Source organism: Crocodylus porosus, unplaced genomic scaffold, assembly GCF_001723895.1.
Source record: "Crocodylus porosus isolate Cpor-Errol unplaced genomic scaffold, CroPor_comp1, whole genome shotgun sequence".
NCBI classification, from domain to species: Eukaryota; Metazoa; Chordata; order Crocodylia; family Crocodylidae; genus Crocodylus; species Crocodylus porosus.
The window spans coordinates 7,098,631-7,118,267 of NW_017728922.1; the positions used below are offsets into that span (position 1 = coordinate 7,098,631).

The window sequence follows — 19,637 nt, forward strand, 5'->3', positions numbered from 1 at the left end:
ACATTGGTCCCAAGATGGTGACCAGGGGGCGGGGCACCTGTCAAGGGGTGGGGCTACCCATGCGGCCCTCAACAGCTTGCCAAAACTGGGTAAGTGGTCCTTCACCTGCGATAATTGCCTGCCCCGATCTATGCCATTCCAACTTTACATGGGCTGAGTGCCTATGTTACCAGATGGAAACTCACAGCCAACCAAATATGGCAGTTTTAAGATCCCTTACCCTTAGTATAAAAGGGTCTTAGTAAAGATCTACGGGTGGAAACAGACATTGCCTTTGTTCCACCATAAAAAGTTTTATGGTGGTACAAAGTCCAGCCAAATAGGCATCTATGCCCCTTGGTCAGCTGCAGATGTCCAAAATTTGTGACTGCAACATTAGTTTGTTATATTATTTTGCAATGGATGTCTGTTTACAATGCACATCTGGACAGTTGTTTGCACTCTCCAGCTGTCCCCAGGTAGGCACTGCGTGGGCTTCAGTTGGCCCAATCCTGTATGCCCTGAGAATAAGAATGGGAATTCTTGAGGAATGCAGAATCAGGCCTTGAAAGCACCAGGGGCACCTGCCAGGTCTCCCCATTCATAGAAATGTGCTCCCAGGGAATTTGACTTGGGGTGTGTCCCTACAAATGAGAAAATCCTGGGTATCCTTGATTGCAGAGGTGCACCAGGAGATTCCCTGGGCAGTCCTCTGCTAGCAGGGAAACCTGGAGTTCTCCTTTTTGTCGAGGCACGTCCCAAGCGCTGTCCCACAGTATCAGGCCCTAGCCACTCCTAAGAGTGGCAGGGGCCCTACCCTGCAGGATAATGTGTGACATCTCTTTCATCCAGTGAAATGGACCAGCTGTGTAAGGACACGTATCAGCACAGCTAGTGCACTTCATCTGGCAATGTCTGTTTATACCCTAGTCTATATGTCATTACTGAAGCCCTGGGCCCTCATTTTAGAACCTGGAATGGGGATGAGTGGTTTGAGGACAGGGTGAGGTTTATCTGTGACAAGAGATATCAAGAATTAGGATTATCCAGCCTGGAAAGGAACAGATTTACAAAGGCATTAATGGAGGTTTTTTAAGATTGTGCTTGGAATAGCAACAGTTAGCCACTCCCTTTCTTTTACACAGCATCATCATGCAGGATCAAAGGGTCACTACCACTTCACAAAATTAAGTTGAGAACACACACAAGGAAATGGTTTCTTCATACAGTGTATAATCAGCCATGAATTCATGGTCATGGGAGGTCAGAGAGTTAACTATTGCAGCTGGATTACTAAACGGGCTAGCTAATTTTATGATCAGTAATAAAACATGTGGCTCAGTAACCTAAGGCCTGTCGGATTTCATGCTGTAAGGTGGAAGGTGATCAATGCAGGAGAAAAAAAGAAAACATTTCTGTATACCTCCCTTCATCTGTACCTGCACCATCTTACCATTTATCTGGAAACAACTCCCTCTATAGGAAGCTTTAACTTTTCTCTGAAGAAGACACTGCCACATGGTGCTCGAAACTAGAATAATTCCATCAATAGCAGGCATTGGCTGGTGCTGGATAGGAGAAAAACCTGAACCTGTCATATGATTTGAAGTGGCAAGTCCAATGCCCATAACTATAGGAGCCTAAATTTGGATGCATACACAGACATCATTCCTCCAAATAAATGGCAAATATTCCCCCCGCACCTTGTTTCCATTTTACAAAACAGGAAAAATCCTTCCAACTAAAAAAGCTTTTAAAACAGGTCCTCAGGCCAAAAAAGGCAAGTAGGATCATCTACTTTGTTTTCCTGCATTACACAGGCCATAGAATACCAGTCATTATTTACTCCAATGCAGGAAATTATGTCAGGAAATTTGCATTTTAAAGGTGGATCTGCCACTAGCTTGACACCAAACCTTGAACAATCGCTTAAGTCAAATATGTTGAAGTTACTCAAGTGTCAGGCTCATAAAACTTTAAGGCAATTAAATAAAAGTGGCCTGAATTTTAGAGGGGCAAAACACCTGCCTTTTCTGATGGAAATTTTAAAAGTTGAGGTGTTGGAACATGCCGTCCTATAAATTTTAGGTACAGGATTGAATTCATACCCTATGCCCAGTATGTAAAACATGTGACAATAATAGGTGTGGTAATTACCAGGGGGCTGGCAAGTGTTTGAGCTAGTTAAAAGGGCACAGGGTGTGTATATATGGGCTATGAAAAAAAAAATCTTCAGTAAAACACAGTACATACAGTCAGTTTGTGGTCAGTGCTGATTTTTAAAGGTCCTACAGGCTGTACAGTTTCTATGTCACATGGACTGCAAAGTAACTACTTCCCCCCTTTACAATGTATATGGAATGATGGATAACAGATAGACCTGCTACAGAGGATTCAGAAGAAAAGATAAAGGCATTCTCCATTTCTGCAGACTTCTGCTCTCCAGCTGCAGTCTCTCTTCACAGACAATGAATCATTAGCCTAGAAAGAAAATACATATCTGAATAAACCACACTCAGTGACTGTCTCTATTTGGTTATATATGGGGGGAAATTAAACCAATCAAAGCTCATCAGCTGACATGGAACCCAGTGGAATTAAAATGCACAGACAGACAAAAATCCATTGTAAACTATCCTGTAAATTACTAGGGTCGTACAAGGCCTTGAACACTGAGAAAAGCAAAACAAATCTATTAATAACTGAAATACTGATAAAGTTTGTGCCTGATTTAAAAAAAAAAAAAAGCAGTATGTCAACTTTCCAAGGTTTTGTGGTCAGTGAGTTTTTCATCTGATATGAAAATGCGTGCGTGCGTCTGCATCCCAGAGACTTAGGGTCCAAGACACAGTTCAACTGGGGGTAAGCCTGCTAAAGGATTAAGAGCAGGGGGAAAAATAGGGGAAGGAAAACACTAAATTACATTCAGCACATGTGAAGTGAGGCACATTTATGCAACATCAGAAGCAGATGAGTTGGCAAGGACTAGACAATGACCTGATCTAGGCTGTATACCAATTCGATACTCTTGTACATGCTCACAGACTTCACTGGATCCCTCTTGATGTACACAAGTTTGAGATCAGGAGACCTTTCAGGGTCACCATAAAAGGTTTTCTTTTTCATGTTATGCTTAATGCAATGAAGATGTGAGGGAAGGTCTGGAGTTGTGAAACTATAGCGAGCGTTATGTGACCAGCCTCACACACCTGGGGGGGCGGGGCTTAAGTTCCACATTGTTCTAAGCAATGACATCATGACTGGGAGGGGAGGCAAAGGCCACTGTCTCGATCTGGCAACCAGTGATGCATTGCCAATTGATTGGCTTGTAGCCAACTTCAGCTAATCTCCATTGGACCTCAGAGTGCAGTCATAAGGTACATATAAGTTGATGACTGCCCAGGAGGAGGGGTGGCAGCCATCATGAAGACACAGAGAGCAGCTCAGCTCACTCAGCTCAGCTCTTACTCTCTCTCTCAATACATGGACACACTAGAAACTGCCTGCCTCCAGAGGGAAGCTCTCTCAGTCTCTAGATGATACTTGTGAGTAAGCGACTTGAGATCTAACTAGATATATAGCTTGCAGTAACTCAGATGTGTGATCAAAGGCTACCTTAGCGCAAACGGGGTGTCTGGGTATTTCTCTGATATTGCTCTACACCCTTCTCCAAACCTACTCCTTATAATCAATAAAGTTCTCCTCTGCACCTAGCATGGGAGTCTTATTGGGAGAGGGTCTACGTTATGCCTTGGGGTCCCCTTGATCCAGCTAAGGGAGACCACTATATGTGCTTCAAACTAAGGGAAGCACCCCAAGTTCTTGCAGTGGGTTGAGTACCCCCTTCAGATCTATAAGCCTGTGTACCGCACAGGGCACAGAGCCACTAACAGACTGAGACTCGTGAGTGGTGGCAGCGTTACCCCTAGGCTGCGGGTATGCTCCAGGAAGGGGGTCGGCCAGAGGCACCCAGAGCTTGGTAGGCAGTCAGGCACAACGAGGTGGGTGGCTCAGTGCAGAAGTACCTTCTACTGGCCCACCACAAGTATATCATTCCCTCTGTTGGGCTTTGGCTTTCTTGACCTCTGCCCCTTTAATCTCGCTAGGCCTTCTAGCCTAGGCCTATTGAATTGGACCTGGCTTTGAGGTACTAACTTCATTCATCCCTTCTAGTCACTTGGCCCTTATCTGCTTAGCCCTTCACCCCTGTGTGCCTGGGCCTGCCCCTGGCAGGGCTCAAGGCAGTTGAGTGCCCCCTGGGCACTAATGAGGCCTCCTTACCGCCCCTTCTAGCCTCATCCCAAACTAAGGGTAAAACAGTAATGTAAATCATAAGCCCTGGGCTGTAACATAATCAACATCAGAGGAAGCATCTCTCTCCCCCTTTAGGAGGGCGAACCTTCTTTCTCCCTTGTTCCAGTGTACCTGCCAGCACAGGCTCCTTTTGAGCTCCCTGAGCCTCAGCATTTCTACAAGCAGCAAACAGTCATCCCTGGGTGGCTCCTTGGGTTTATATGCCCCCAGGGCCCTGACTACATCCAGTCAGGTGATTGCCTGGGCTGGCTGCTAATTGTCTCGTTAGCCCTGTTGGCCCAGCAACTGGCAGCTGCTTCCCACCCCCACCCCCACCCCGCCTAGCCTACCCTGCAGAGCTCCCTGACTTGCCTGTTTTTATCTTCAAGTAGCAGACAGCCCAGGGCCTAGGGCTGTCTGTTACACCAGAGCAGAGAAAAAGCCTGCCCTGCTATGCCTGTGGTGGCAGGAAGCAACGCCACTCATGCAAAGGACACTATCAGCTGCCAAGTCCTGTGCCCTCTATGGATGGCCGTAGGAATTCTTCATGCCTTAGTGCTTGTATCAAGAACTCTCAAATGAGATATTCATGCTTTGCAACTTCTCAGAGAGCGTTGTGGCATTCAGTGCAGCAGGATGCAGGGTAACCCAATCCAGCCAAAGCTTGTGTCATTTCAGTTTGGAAATTATAGGGAAAGAAGAAACTATGGGTTTTGTTTGTTGATTTGGTTTAAATATGTGGCTGGTGCAAAGATCAGTTGTCAAATGAAAAACACTGGATGAAGCCAAACCTTCAACCGGAAAAAAAATAGGCCCAAGGGAAGGAACCTCCGTGCCTCTCTACAAAACCCATTTGGTCCCCAGTTTCCCTCAAATGCCCTTAAGACTTTGTCTAAGAAGGATTAAACAACATTCCCCCCACAGCCTAGATAAACTGCTCTTTATTTACACTGTACTGTAACCTTAGGATATATAGGCTTCAAGGTACAAGTCAGCCTTGGGTTAAGAAGCTGCTTCCTCAAGGATCAGGTTCTCCCAAAACTGCTCTTTACAAAAATTCTTGCACTTTTGAAGCATCTGGTTCTAGCCACTGCCAGAAACAGGCAGGTGGTCTAGATGGACCTCGATCTGATATGGTAATGGCAATGCCACTACTTCTATTCAGGTGCAATTCAAGTTCTTAAAAAATGAAAAATCAACTTTAAGAGCCATTTTGGAGATGGGTGGGTCACTGCTTTCAGAGATACTGCTATTTACAAGGTACATAATGCCAAGATTGTAACTGTACGTGGTCAGATGCATAGGGTTGGGAGGGGCACATGGCTTATAAGAAGAAGTTGCTGGAACTGGGCTTATTTAGCCTGGAGAAGAGAAGACTGAGGGGGGATTTAATAACAACCTTCAACTACCTGCAGGGCGGTTCCAAAGAAGATGGAGCTAGGCTGTTCTCAGTGGTGGCAGGTGACAGAACAAGGAGCAACAGTCTCAAGTTGCAGCATGGGGTAGTTTAGGTTAGATATTAGGAAAAGCTTTCACAAGGGGGTAAGTAAAGCACTGGAACAGGTTACCCTTCAGGTTACCTATAGAAGTTGTGGAATCTCACTCCTTAGGTGTTTTTATGACTCGGGTAGACAACCTTGGCTGGGATGATCTAGTTGGGATGTTATTGCTTTGAGCAGGGAGTTGGACTAGATGAACTCCCAAGGTCTGTTCCAACTCTAATTTTCTATGATTCTAGGTCTATTCTATAAGCATTAGCACGTTGGCCCCACTCCTTTTACCTGGCTCTGATTCTATTAATAGTTTTTTATTAGTTTAGAGAATCCCACCTAATAAACATCTCTCTCAGTTTCAATTGTACGTATGAATCCTCACTTCTTGTCCTAAACTGCTTTGCAGCATTGCTGGGAGATATTCAACAGTTTACAAGTTCACAGACATACCTGACCTTTGGGAATGGACAAAGTGATTCCTATAGATAGTCGGTAAGGTACTTTGGTACCATTTGAATAAACAGCACTATCGAAATGGAAAGTTTTCTGGTTACAGTGGGCACATCTACACGTGCAGTGCACGGCACAGTTGTTACTGCACAGTCCTGTTGCTGCATGGTTATTTTTAGATGCTACTGCTCGGTTGCAATGATCTACTGTGCAGTAACTCATTACTACTGTGCGGTAGCATTGCCATCACAATTCATGCCCAGTGATACTACAGAGCCGAAGCAATAAGCTATGATGCAGTACCTCAGTGCCAGTCCGCTATAGCATCTTGTGCAGACATGCCCATTGTGTTCCTAACTGTTTAAAATATGAGCTGGCCAATCACTACTCAGGTAGGAATTGTCAGTGTTGGAAACCTAATGCTCTCATTCTTGTTTGAAAACCTTAGCCTACCAGCAGTATTAAAATGCCTTATCTTTCACAGGATAGCACAGGAATCATGCTTATTACCTGATGGATGCATCTCTTGGATACTTACAGATTTCAGAAAAGAGGGAGCCAAATGGAAGTTTCTCCAGGAACAAAAAGCTGGTGAATGCTGCAAAAGGTTTATGGCCTGCCAGACCAGTCAGGAAGCCGCAGGAATGTTGAATCAAGGCCTCAGATGGTTAGTGTTTCTAAATACATATTAAAAAGGAAGTATAGCACACTTTAAAACAACACCAAAGTCTGTTCAGATTGGGCCTGATGCACTATTTACCTCACCTATTCAGAGAGACAATTGAATCCATCACTGTGTCGAATGCAGTAATGGGAGAGCCTAATATCTTATTTGAATGCCTAAAGCCCTTGGACCCAATTGAAAATCACAGCCTTTATTGGAAATAATGGATACTCAGTGATTATGAAAATCAGACCCTACAAGTGAGACCAGAATCCAAGTTTCTTATTTTCCAATTCTATACTTAAATCCAGTAAACCAGGCAACCAGCAAAATATATTTTTTTTAAAAGGAGGATTTTTTTTTTAAGACGTTATATTGCAGTTCAGCTGCTGTCGGTTTTGACTGACATGCATCTTATTTTGGTGAAAAAGAATGCTGTTGAGCACCTGTGCAGCATTCATATTGAAACCAAGAGCTTGGACATAGGCCCATGTGGGTACAGTATTGCAAACAAACAGAAATTAGAGGAAGGGATAGGGGTTCTGTCTTTTTGTGGGTTTTGTGTTTTGTTGGGGGGAGGGTTTGAAGTGTGATAGAATTATTAGGCACTCAGACATAATGTGCCAAGTAACACTAAATCAAATGATAGCTAGATTTCTGGATACGAATGAAAAGAAAACCTTCACCAAAACTGAGCAAAGGAGATTTTGCCCTCGTTTCCCTTGAGGTACAGAGTATGCTCTGCAGTTCCATCCCTGGGGCAAACCTGTGCGTGCAGTATCTTATCATAGTCCAGTTGACTTCAGCAACTTTATGGGAGCTATGCCAATTGACACCAGCTAAGGATCTTCCCCTCAGTATATTCTCTTTATTGTGACCAATAAAGTAAATCAGAAGGTTGTAGTTCAAGCAAGTTAAAGGGGGAAAAGGATTTTAATCTGTTAAAGGCAGTCAAGGGTCATCTGAACAATCCTTGAAAGTAACCAGGAGCAAGGAAGTCTGGATGTATTCCATTCATAACTCCCGTGGGGCTGGAGAGTAAATGGGAAATGCCAGATTGCAGTTCAACCTTACTTTTATCTTCCTCCATCTTGTTCCCATCTTCACAACTGCACTAGTAAAATGATGAATGGTGTTCTGTACACACTCCTGCTCTCTAGAAACAGCACAGCAATTCCTCCCACTCCTTTCATTCCCACACCCTTTTCTTTTAAAGAACCACTTTGAAAGTTCATAACATTCAGCCCTGAAGGCAGGAGGGTTTTTCCAATGTAAATTTCTTTTGGTCACTGTAATATGAACCGAAATCTTGGGCAGCCCTGTACTGTGACAGGGTTTTCATATTTCCTTTGCCTGCCCAGCTATTTATCATTTTCCAATAATCCTATGCCCTGGAGATATTAACACTCAAAGACTGGCCTTATTCCCCTCCTCTTCGCCAACGCCCCCACAATAATGTTTCATGCTTGCAAGTCTGTCCATCAATGCTGATCGAAAAGAGAGATGTTTATCTATACATATGGCAAGTCACAGAAGTTAGAGATGGAAAAAGATCTATTAGATCATTGAGTCCATGGCTCTGCTAGTGAAGAAAACAGCCCCCAGAGAGAGTATAGAATTGTTTTTAAGCAGATGCAATAAATCCTCTTTCGTGATGTGGTGGCCAACCAAGGATTTCACATCCTCAGCTCTGAGGAAGGAGATTCTGCAATTTAGAAGTTTTTCTCCTTTTCCAATGGATTCATGATACTAAATTTGTTGTTGGTTTCTGCTGATTTGCTCTAGTTTCCAAAATACAGACAGACACACAGACTGACTGACCACAACTAGAATTCTTCCCTCAGTGCCTGATCGTAATTTATTTAAGATAGTTGCTGAAGTCATCACTTGGACAGCTCTCAGGTGACCCCAGGCTGGGATCACATATGGAAATATGGAAAGGCAATATGTTATAACAGTCTAACATCATCCTTCGAACCAAACCTCAAACTTTTGGTAGGTTCAGGAGAGTTGCACTCTCTCCCCTCACTTCTGACCCCTGCTTCCTCTATGGGTAATAGCAAGAGCTGGCTCAAGAATGGTGCTCCATTCTGGGTCTGTCCAAATGACCTGTATGCAGCTGAGCAAAGCCTCCAAATGAGTGGCTGCAGCTGGATCAGCTCCACTCCCTACTGTTATTGAAGGGGAAGAAAGAGAGAGATGTTTTCATTGCAGAAGCATTTTGCTTCATTGCTGTACAGAGCAGCAATCTCTAAAAGAGTTTCAGGCAATGGCAGAAGCCATGGAAACTTATCCAATTTTCCTTCCTCCCTTCATGATGTGTCCCCCTGTTGTTCCAGAAATGGTAGAAAACTGACACCTAACAACTACTGTTGACACTAAAGGAAAGATGAATCCTCTAAATAAAGAAGGTAGAGCCAAGTCAGAACACCTGAATACATCTAACTAACTCTACTCATTTCAGAGTACAGGATTACAAGAAGAAATCCTTGATATTCAAACTCAGTGATGTTGAGTAGAACCATTCTTGAGTGGGACCTAAGAAATGTCATTTTATCTAGCTTTGCATTTGATATTCAACAGTTTTGGAAAAATGACATGATGTCCAGAAATGGAAGATCAAACTTTGTACCCCAGAAGATGAGTTTCTGATTGCATATGAACACAAATAATGGCTAGGTAGGCACTTGACAAGCTATTTGTAAATACATGGAGAGTTTGCAATTGCATGTCCCATTCCATGGATTTATCTAGAACAACTACTGGTTATTCAGAATGTTTTGTCTTGCACGTTTTGATTAAACACATGATTGAACACTAATTAGAATCTAGTCTAAAAGAGTCAGAGGACCTTGGGATGGCTAGCTGTGTGTTCAAATATACTGACATTCATTGCAACTGGGGCATTTAACTCCTCTGAAAATCTTGATTCTAATTCAAATGGGATGTCTAGGGTATGTCAATCTTATTCCTTGTTAAAAGTAGAACCAAAATACCTAGAACAGCACTGTCCAACTTGGGTGTGACAACGAGCCCCGCATTGCAAGGACTACATGCTGAGTAAGACCCCTTACCATGCCGACAAGGTCAACAGTGCACAACCCCCTGCCCTCAACCATGTGGGCAGTGGTATTCCCTGTAAGCTGTGCAGCATGCGCGGCTATGCAGGCGTGCCTGGCAGCGTGGCATGAGCGCACCTGCATGGCCACGCAAACCACACAGCTTAGAGGGACTGATGGTAGGGAGTGCTGGCAACATGCAGCCTTCTCTTCCCTCCTAAGCTCTCCCCCACCACGCGGGAATGGAACAGGGCTACAGGTGCCTGGGAGCCTCATGGTAACTGCTTATTGTCCACGGGCCACTATCTGGACATAGAAGATTGCTTAAGCCCAGATTGAGTATCATGACTGACACCTCCACTCCTCAGGCATAATAGAGTTTTCTACCATTACAGTAATATTCATCTGTGCAGTGGTCTGAGCTTTCTCAGGGCCCAGTCCAAGACTACTGAATACATTTCCATAGAAATAAGGCTATCACAAACATTTCACTTTCCACACCAATGGTAAGGCTAAGTTTTCTATCTTTCCTTCTTCCACATAAATTCATATCAGAATGTGCATTAGAACAGAATAAACCTGTACTGCATGCACACAACTCTTTCCTTCAGAGAAGAAAAGATAAGAAGTGAGTCACACTTAACAGAGATTAGCTACTTCACTTACGGCACTACTGGAAGATGTTCACACACAAAGATACTCAGTATATTCAGAAATAGACTGTTTTTGTCTATACTAAGTGGTGTTTCACAATGTGTTAATCATAACCACTCATTTTCCCCATTGTATACAATGTAATTCTTGCCTATGCCCTTTATTTTCTGCCATCTGAGAATCTGGGCTGGAGTGCTTCTTTATTTTAGGAGATCTCTAGCATCAATGCAACTGCAAGAAGTGTTGTGTCTGTCTAAGTTAAAACTTACAAGACATAGCCTGGATTGACAGCAGAGTTTATTAAATTTGGTTGGTGACATCAAAAACATTTTAAGGGACTGTGGTTATACTATTTGGGGTATTAGTCAAGTAACAGATTGCACATGTCTGGTATTTGCAAAACAGGCATTAATAAAAAAAATGCTCAAAGGATTGAGTTGTGCAGTCAAAACTTGCTGGGTAAGTTTCACAAACAAAGGAAATCCTCCAGACTATGCCACATCTCTCGAACTCACTGGGCCAAACTCAGACCTAATGCAAACCATACCAGTTGGCGGTAATCAAAATGAAGGAATATTTCCAGTTAAAGTGCATGCAAAGGGGACGAGGTCATTTGCAAATACAGAACAGTGATGCCTCCCCCCGCTTCTTCCCCCCCACTTACACTCACTTGGCTGCCACACTACACCTGACTATTCCAACACAGAATATCTTAGACTTGCCAGATTGTGATTCAGTTTTGCTGCAAAACAACGTCCACTAGCAACTACACAGAGACCACATACACAAAGTGTGCGTCCAGAATTACACCACCGCATTCAGTCACCACTTAGAGTTTAATTTGAACCTCGTGATGCTTGAAAAAGTCTGGGTATTTCTTACTTTGTCTCCACCCCCATGCATGCTCTATCACCTCTGGCCCCGGATGGAGATAGAAACAAAACTTCAGCATCACCACTGGACAATTTCCTACATTTTCAGCTAGTTAAAGGAAGGGAAGTGCACAAAAATTAAGTAAAATACAGTAAAATAAGATACAGTACAATAAATCATTTAAAAATATTTTAATGTCATGAGTTTTTTCAAAATTTTCCATGAACACTTTTTGAAAAATTCCAAATTGAAGCATTTCTAAGTATTAAGGGGATAGGAAAAATCCCATCATTTAATGCAATACTGGATATCAAGATTTCCCTTCCACTTTTTCATTTGTCCCTTTTCATTTACTCTTTTTCTGCATTTAATTATTCAAAATTGCCTCCTGTTTTGAAAAGTTGAGCAATAAAAAAGTTAAAGAAATGGCTATCATTACACTGCAATCAAGGCCCAAAGAAACAACTGATGATTAAGAGGGGTAGGGGGAACTGTCAAATATATATGTTTTAATTTTTGATTAAAAAATGGGAAAAAAAAGTTTCCACTTCCAAAAGAGGCCATCAGGAAAAAAAATCAAATAACCCCCCAACACGTCCATTTGTAATGTTGCTGCCCAGAGCCAAAGCAAAAATTAAATATTTCCTGAAATTCCCTATCTAATTTAGCACATTCAAGAATGTTGATCAATTCAAATAATGTGCAGGCATTTAGCTAGAACAAGTATTTCCAGGTTCATCTGTTTGCGTCACAGAAGAGCCATAGCTAATATCTTAGGATTGAGTGCACCCACACTGTGGGAACCTGGACAGAAGCCTAAGCTTAGCTCATAAGGTCTATTCCCTACCTATTGCTTTATCTCGTCACCCTTATGAAAACCATTAGTCAAAGCCATAATCATATTCTCCCAGGAGGACTTGAATGAACACATTTTACAACACTCATTTGAAAGGCTTACTGGGTGCATGCATGCATATTAATGCAACACAGTAAAATCCAGCACATATTGACCTGGAATTTATTGCTCCCAGGCTCCGTGTTTACACGTGCACCTAGGACTTCAGCAAGTTGAAACAGGTCAGAGCAGCCCCAGTTGGCAGGGGGCCCTGGGGGTCAGCCTGCCAGCCCAGGGCTGTTTTGACCCAGCTCAATGTGCTGCAGTGGAGCTGGATGGGGCATGAGGGTGTTGCATTGTGGGGCTAGCCAGAAGACAGCCCCCACATTGAAGCACCCTCATGCACCAGCCAGCATCATTAGCATCTACACGGGTGCTGCTGCCTGCTGTGGAGTTTATTAGTTTCCTGTGGCCTAATAAGGGTGCATGTTGTTTACTGTGGAGCTAATTAGTCTACTCTGCAGTAAATGTCTGATGTAGATGCACCCACTAACAGCACCCCCGTGTACCTAAAAACTAGTGGCTCTCAGAGCCATAAAATGGACTGTGACCATGCATCTCCTTTCATCCCTTTTGCAAAGTTACAAGCCAATTTGTTTTTTCAGAACAGCAGCCAAAGTAACGCACCAGGAGATTTTTACTGCTTCATGCTATCTCATGAACACAAAAGCTAATCCTCTATTGTATCTGATGCCCTTGATGGACCATGGGTGCTCTTATCCATCTCCAGTTACTGGCAACCATGGAGCCCCTTTTTACTACAGCCTGGGCATCTCACATTTCTCCCTAGTTACTGCAACTGGGCCACAGTAATAAGCCATGATATTCCTTTTTCTCTAATTGCATTGGGTGTCAACTGAGAAGGTCCTTTTTTGGTGTTTTTTATTTCCTATGTAGAATTCTGTGTGTCTATGCGCACACTGAATTTGTATACAGAGCATATGCTAAACCTACCCAACCTAAATAAAGGACCTTTTTACGTTTCTTTTTCCCTTCCTCTTGATGTGGTGAGATTCACAGGCTGTGGAAAAAGGGGCTGGGATAAGACACGGTTGCATCTGGAGTGGGGGAGGCATTCTTTTTTGTGGTTGTCTGATGAATTATCAGAGCTGACTCGTGAGGAGTTTGGGGTCCAGAACTTGAAACAAAGAGAGATTTTCTCTCTTCTTCTCCTCTGTCTCTGACTCTTGGGGATTTGACTGAGTCATGTTATACTTGCTGCGATTTCAGATCAGTTGTATCTGGCTTTAATAATGTCTTTATTTTTATTGCTATTATTTTTGGCTGGTTGGGGATTCTTAAGAGCTTTGTTGTTATACTCTCAGCAGAGGCAGCAGCATGTGCTCCATGATATAAGTGAGGACAAGACCAAGCTGGAATTGGGAGGCAAAAATCTCTACATGAAGTCAGTCTGAAACTTTGTTTAGGGCCAGGCTAAAATTTCCAGTGGAAAGCTGGAGTAGGAATTTGTAGCATTCCTGCCCCGTGAGAAAAGGTGGGGCTATTACTCCCTACCCTAGGTGATTCTCCCCAGCTAGGGCTGGTCAGAAATTTGTCAAAAAGATTTAATGAGAACAAAGGGGAAGGACTGAACTATTGGGACATGTGAAATCCATATCCATGCTATGCACTCCTGGTTCAGCTTGACTCAAGCAAAACAAAACCAACCAAACAAACAAGGTCAACCTCAAAGGCTGCAGCTGACGGGAAGTTTCTCTGGGGAAAACCAGGTGTTCAACAGCAAAAGTTTCTCCACCTTTTTTCTTCATAATACTTCTCAGAACCTGCATCTACATTAGCTTGTCCTCACAGAAAAAAGGGAAATAGGAAGGAAGGAAGGATTTTCATAGGCCAAGTCCCTTCCCTTATAGGAACTTAAAAAAAAAGAATTAAGGACTTTCATCTCCATTTTCAGAATAGTACAACTATGAAGTAAGTTGCATCCTGCCCAAAGAAAAAGGAGAATTGCTCCTTAATGACTGCATTTTACCTCTTTCAAAGGATCGTGTTGGAGCTCATCCTAGAAGAATCCCACTGTGTTTCAATGTAGTTACTGCAGGGTTCAAAAGCTCACTCAAATGAACATCAAGAACTGAATAAAGAATGCAATCCATGCAATTAGGAATGATTTATTTGTGTAGCTGGAAACTGGAGGAAGGGGGCACAATGAAGAATAGGTGGTTGGAGAGTGGGGAAAGGGATCACTGGATAGTTTTAGGCTTTGGTGTTCTTTCCAAAGCAGAACTCATACTCACAAGAGTTCAAACATTTCGTGAGAATTCAGCAGATCTGTTTTATTATGAATTCATTATGAATTCTTCGGCAAATTTGTTTAATTCATTCGTCTGCATTTGTCCTTGAATCTTGGCAAAGGGCATCTCTGGTAAGGACAGAACTCAGTCCTGGGAAGACTAAAGCTATGTTTATGATAGGGAGAGTCTTATTTCACTTACTTCTGAGAGAAGCACAATCTCACTCAGGTACTATTCAATAATACTTTTAATTGTTTGCTATACACATGCAAAACTGTGAACAAAATAAGCTTCCAACACTGCAAGAATATTAAAGGAAAGCCAAACCTGTGCATAGTTAGATTCTCAAGGCTCTTCTGCATTAACCTTTTCTTTTGTACAGTTTCAATTGTCGTATCAAGAAACTGATACGACTGACACGTTCACTCCACGACAGGAATACTGAAAAGTACATAGTTGAAGGGAACAGTTTGCAAACAAAAACACAGACTGAAAAGGGACAAAATCTCAAAATACTGAATGAATAACTGCATAAAAATCAGCAACTGCTTGCTCAAATTCTACAAATAAATTATTCAAAGTAAGCCCATGATTTGGTTAGACACGGGCTATGTGTAGATAAAACGATGGGCATGTGTGCACGACACTTTAAAGTGGGCTAAATGCTTTTGCACTGATTTAATGGTATCAGTGTTTGCATGTGTCGGCAGCGTATGGCACATTAATTACAGCCGCTGTAGGAAATTTGGTGGCGTAATGCGCCTTAAGTGACTTGGGGAGCAGCAAACTAAAATTCCCCTACAGCCGTGGAGTGAAGCACTGGGCTCCATGCAGCTTGGGGCTCTTCAGGAAGCCTGGGAAGGCAGGTTCCACCCAAGAAAAGCAGCGAGCCTGAACTTTTCTTTTTTTTCCCCCCCCGGAGCCTGTCTGCCTGCCTGAACTGCGCGGTGGCCCGGTGCTTCCATCAGTGGCTGTGGTGCCCCCCAGGACTGCCCAAGTTGGGTGCCTGCAGGCAGGTGCCACCTGGGGGGGTGGGGGGTGGGGCACTGCTGCCACAGAGGGAAGCGCCAGCACCCCCCTGCAGTCCAGGGGCTACTCTGCCCACTAGCAGCTCACCCTCCCCTCCCTGCCACCAGAGAAGTGGGATGTGTGCACAACACAGGGGTTTAAAGGGCCCTAATATTTTAAACCTACCACTTCAATTTAGGGCCCATGTTTCATCTACACATGCCCAAGGTCTGCTAAAGGTGGCCTGAAAAGAGTGGATCTTTTATCACGCCCAAATCTGTGGACTCCCCTGACTAGTAATCCCCACATTGATCCTGCTCCAGTCTCCCATCATTTCTAACCCTCCCTATGGATTGTAACCTAGCAACCTCAATTCTTCTTCTCCCAGGATTTTTCATAAGCTGCCCCCCCCATCCCCTCCCCCCTTCATCTTCCCAGGCTTGGAGCACTTTAAGCACATCACATGTTCCTATTCATATTTCTTGAGTGGATGAATGCAACTCCTGCAATCGGTCTTCCAAATAAAAACACACTTTTATGAATTCAAAATTCACTTCCATAAATATTCTCCAATGCCTGCAGAAAAAGAATTCCAAAAACATTCCTATTGCTAAGTATTTATTAGAATATTGGTGGTAAGCAAACCACCATACACCATGCCATGCACAAGGGAAATACCAAGGTGGTACTGAACTTGAGGCTCTGGGCCTGGTACTAAGCATCCAAACAGTGAGATGGTGAGTAATAGGTACCAAGCTGCACACTGAATTGCTGTTCACTGACAGCAGAGAGGATGCTGAGGAGGAAGGGAACCCAGTATGGTGGTGCCCCTTAATCCATCAGTTTGTGTCAAGTGGCATCTTAAAGACAAGAGAGGGAAGCCAGTGAAGCTGAGAAGTCTTGCAATTCTCACTGCCAGCTGGCCAGCTTCGGATAAAGCATTTTAGAGGGTTCAGGATTCCAGTAGCTATACAATCTCATTCCACCACAGACTGGACACAATGTTTAAAAAGACTAATCCCCATAATCCCATTGCCAGAGGAAAGTATCTGGTTTGAAAACAGCAAGAACCCACTAAAGGCCACATTAGATGGAAAAGACCCAGCTGTGATTTCAGCCTACTTGGCAACAAATATATTTCTGCAAGGAAGCACTTGCTCTTTTGTTTCAAAGATGAACCTTTGTGCACAGAGAAACGATGTTATTTCCACACCAAAAACCCCTTTTGTTTTTTATTGTTTTTTTTAACCTTGTATACACAGAATTTGAGGACGAGAGATGTTCATGGTCAGAAGCTCACCTCGGCAAAACACAGAATTCTGCTTCCTATCTGTGTAATTTTGAGAGATGAAGAGTGAAGAGGGCAGGGGGAAGCAAATCCTTGCACTAAACAAGCTAATTCATTTTATTTGGCACCAGAAGGTTCTGGTAACACAACGGGATTCTGGAAACTCAAGGAAAAAAATGCATTTTTTTCTTATGTATACTTTGCTCCACCACATACACACCAGGTTTTAGTAATCAGTTATACTTATGTAATCAATTAATGTATTATGTCCTGTTCATGGTGGACCGAGCTCTTGGCTGGCATAACGCCACTGGTGTCAAAAATAAAACAGCAGAAACACTGCGTAAGACTCGACTGTAGTTTGACTCAAGTTCTGTGAGTGAACTATTAAGAAACAATAACCTTGTTTTCAGGCACATCAGCATTAAGTAGTAAACAGACAACAGACTGTATGCAAACAGAAATATTACTGAGTATCTTTCAAAGTTTCCAGAAGGGGTCAGCACTCCCTAGGAAAAAAAAAAAAAAAAGAATTCTGTGGTACAGCTCCACTTAAAAAATATGGGTGTTTTAAATCAAGTAAGTTATACTGATAGAATAACCCTGAAAGAGATCAGCGAGATAGGTTTTACTTTGGTTAAGCTACTCGAAGAGCTCTCCACAAGTAGGCAGAATGAGTTACAACCCACTCAACATCTCTAAATTCAGCAATTGTTCACCAGTAAAACATTACTCAAATAGGTTTCAGCCAAGAAAACTTTCCTCCATAGGATGGAGGAATGAGGCTTCAGGTACTAAAAAATGAATTACTAAGAAACTGGAATCTGACAACTGGAAAAGTCCGTGAGCCAGACTATGGCTTCTTTCATTACTAAGTGTGGACAGAACCCTCAATTTTGCTTGTCAACTAAAAGACAGCTTCCAGCATCATGCCATTAGAGCTCACGGGGAAGTTTGCAAGTGAAGAGCTTATCAGAGAAGAATGGACTCATGGAAACGCTCCCAGAATACTCAGTTTAGTGGTCAGAACAAGCAGCAGAACGAGGACTTCAGCTCAGCGTCCCTAGTCATCAGGCCACTCTAGATTGGTTTCACTCGAAGGTCTTGGTTTCATTCCAACAAAGAATGGTTTTTTATCGTCGTTTTATTTAACTCTTGATAAGGATGGGGTTGACTGTTTTTCACCAAGCTTTATACTACACTTTTAATGAGCCCTGCTCCACCATCACTCTGAGACCCTGACTCTGTACCGACTTTAAAAGGAAAAGGCCCATTTACTGAAAAGGCCCATTTACTGAATTGCCATCACTTGCCACTTCGTGCGGCACCTGACTTTTCCTTGGAGACCTCCCAGCCAAATACTGACCATGGTCAACATTGCTTAGCTAGTGAAATCTGACATGTTGTTGGCCTCAGATATAGCTGCATTTGGCTGCAAATCTGTCTAGAAATATCAAACCAGCAAAGTAATCAGAGCCAGAAAAGATTTCTATATAATTCAGTAATTCCACTTAGTTTGATGTTGGTCATTTACTGCAGCCCTTTTACTTAAAGAGAACAGCTTTAAGTTCCCTTAATGTTAATGTTATTTTTGCTTCAGAGAGGAGGTTAAGAGAAAGAGAGAACTAAGCCTCTTAGGTACTAGACACTTCTGAAAATCTGGCTCTAAATTGTTCTGATATACAGGTTTATAAAGGCTCTGTTTTTGGAAATTTCTAGCTCCTGGTTACTCTTTGTAGAAGACAAGCGGAGTTAACTGACAGGAAGAAAAAATAAATATTCAGGAAAAATAATATAATAATGAGAAAGCCTCCACCCCTGAGCTGCAGCTCAGTGCTGAATGAAAGGGATTCCAAGCTGTTTTACATGCTTTTGTTGTCTTCCTTCTCCCTGTTGTCATTGGTTGTTTCGTTGTTTGCTTGGTTGGAATGGAGGAAAAAGGCTTGCATGTCAAGTACTGAAGTTTGCCTTTGAAGGTCTCTTTTTTAGATGGAAAAAGGAGCTTCAGACAGAGCTTCCAAACCCAACTTCAGCTTTCAAAGTTTAACTAATCCTTTGTTGCAGTGGCATTTTGCCACTTAACGCATAAAGCTCCTTTTAACAGTCTGCTCGGGAGCCTGTTTTTACATCTTCCCCCCCAATAGCTTCTCCCCAATGGACTTTCCTTTCAGTGCAGGTAAGGGAAGGGGTTGCTTTGTTTTGCTGTTTTGTTATTTGTGTTTTTCTCCGGCATTCAAACTTCAGCACTCAACTGAAATACATTAAACCTGTAAGGCTCTAGCAGATATGCCTATGATTCAAGAGAATCTAGAAAATGTTTTGGTTCATCATCAGCATTCCCATAGAAAGAATATAAGCATTTAGTCTATACATAAGCAAATCTATTTAAGTCATTCATAATTGTTATTATGTGCATTTCTAAAGTGCCTGCCAGACTATTTTGGTACTAAAAATGCAACTGCTACTGATTTAACTGGGTACTGAGCTATTAGCATTACAGTACTCACGCCATACCCTGGTGTCAGAGCGCTACCCAACATGTCCACAGGTGGCAGATGGTGGAAAGACCTTCAGGGAAAGTTAGGTGTGAAATAAGAAGGGGTAATTCTGATAAATAAGCAGTCACAGACAAAGCAGCAACAGCTAGAGGTGTGCAATGCAGTCCCTCTTCGATTCGGATTCAGCCCGAATCAGGGACAGCGTTTCAATTTGTTGATTCAGATCACTGT

At 42.8% G+C, this 19,637-nt stretch overlaps 1 long non-coding RNA gene across 1 annotated transcript in view; it reads right to left on the reverse strand.

Annotated features, from left to right (window-relative positions):
* LOC109313199 overlaps positions 1-19,393 on the reverse strand; it is a 22,008-nt gene extending 2,615 nt beyond the window's left edge. Inside the window, exons 1-3 of the long non-coding RNA XR_002101986.1 lie at positions 19,383-19,393; positions 15,047-15,053; positions 2,360-2,460 (exon numbers count right to left, since the gene is read on the reverse strand). This is a non-coding gene — a long non-coding RNA (uncharacterized LOC109313199). The remainder of the gene's footprint in view (positions 1-2,359; positions 2,461-15,046; positions 15,054-19,382) is intronic.
* Positions 19,394-19,637: the final 244 nt, after the last annotated feature.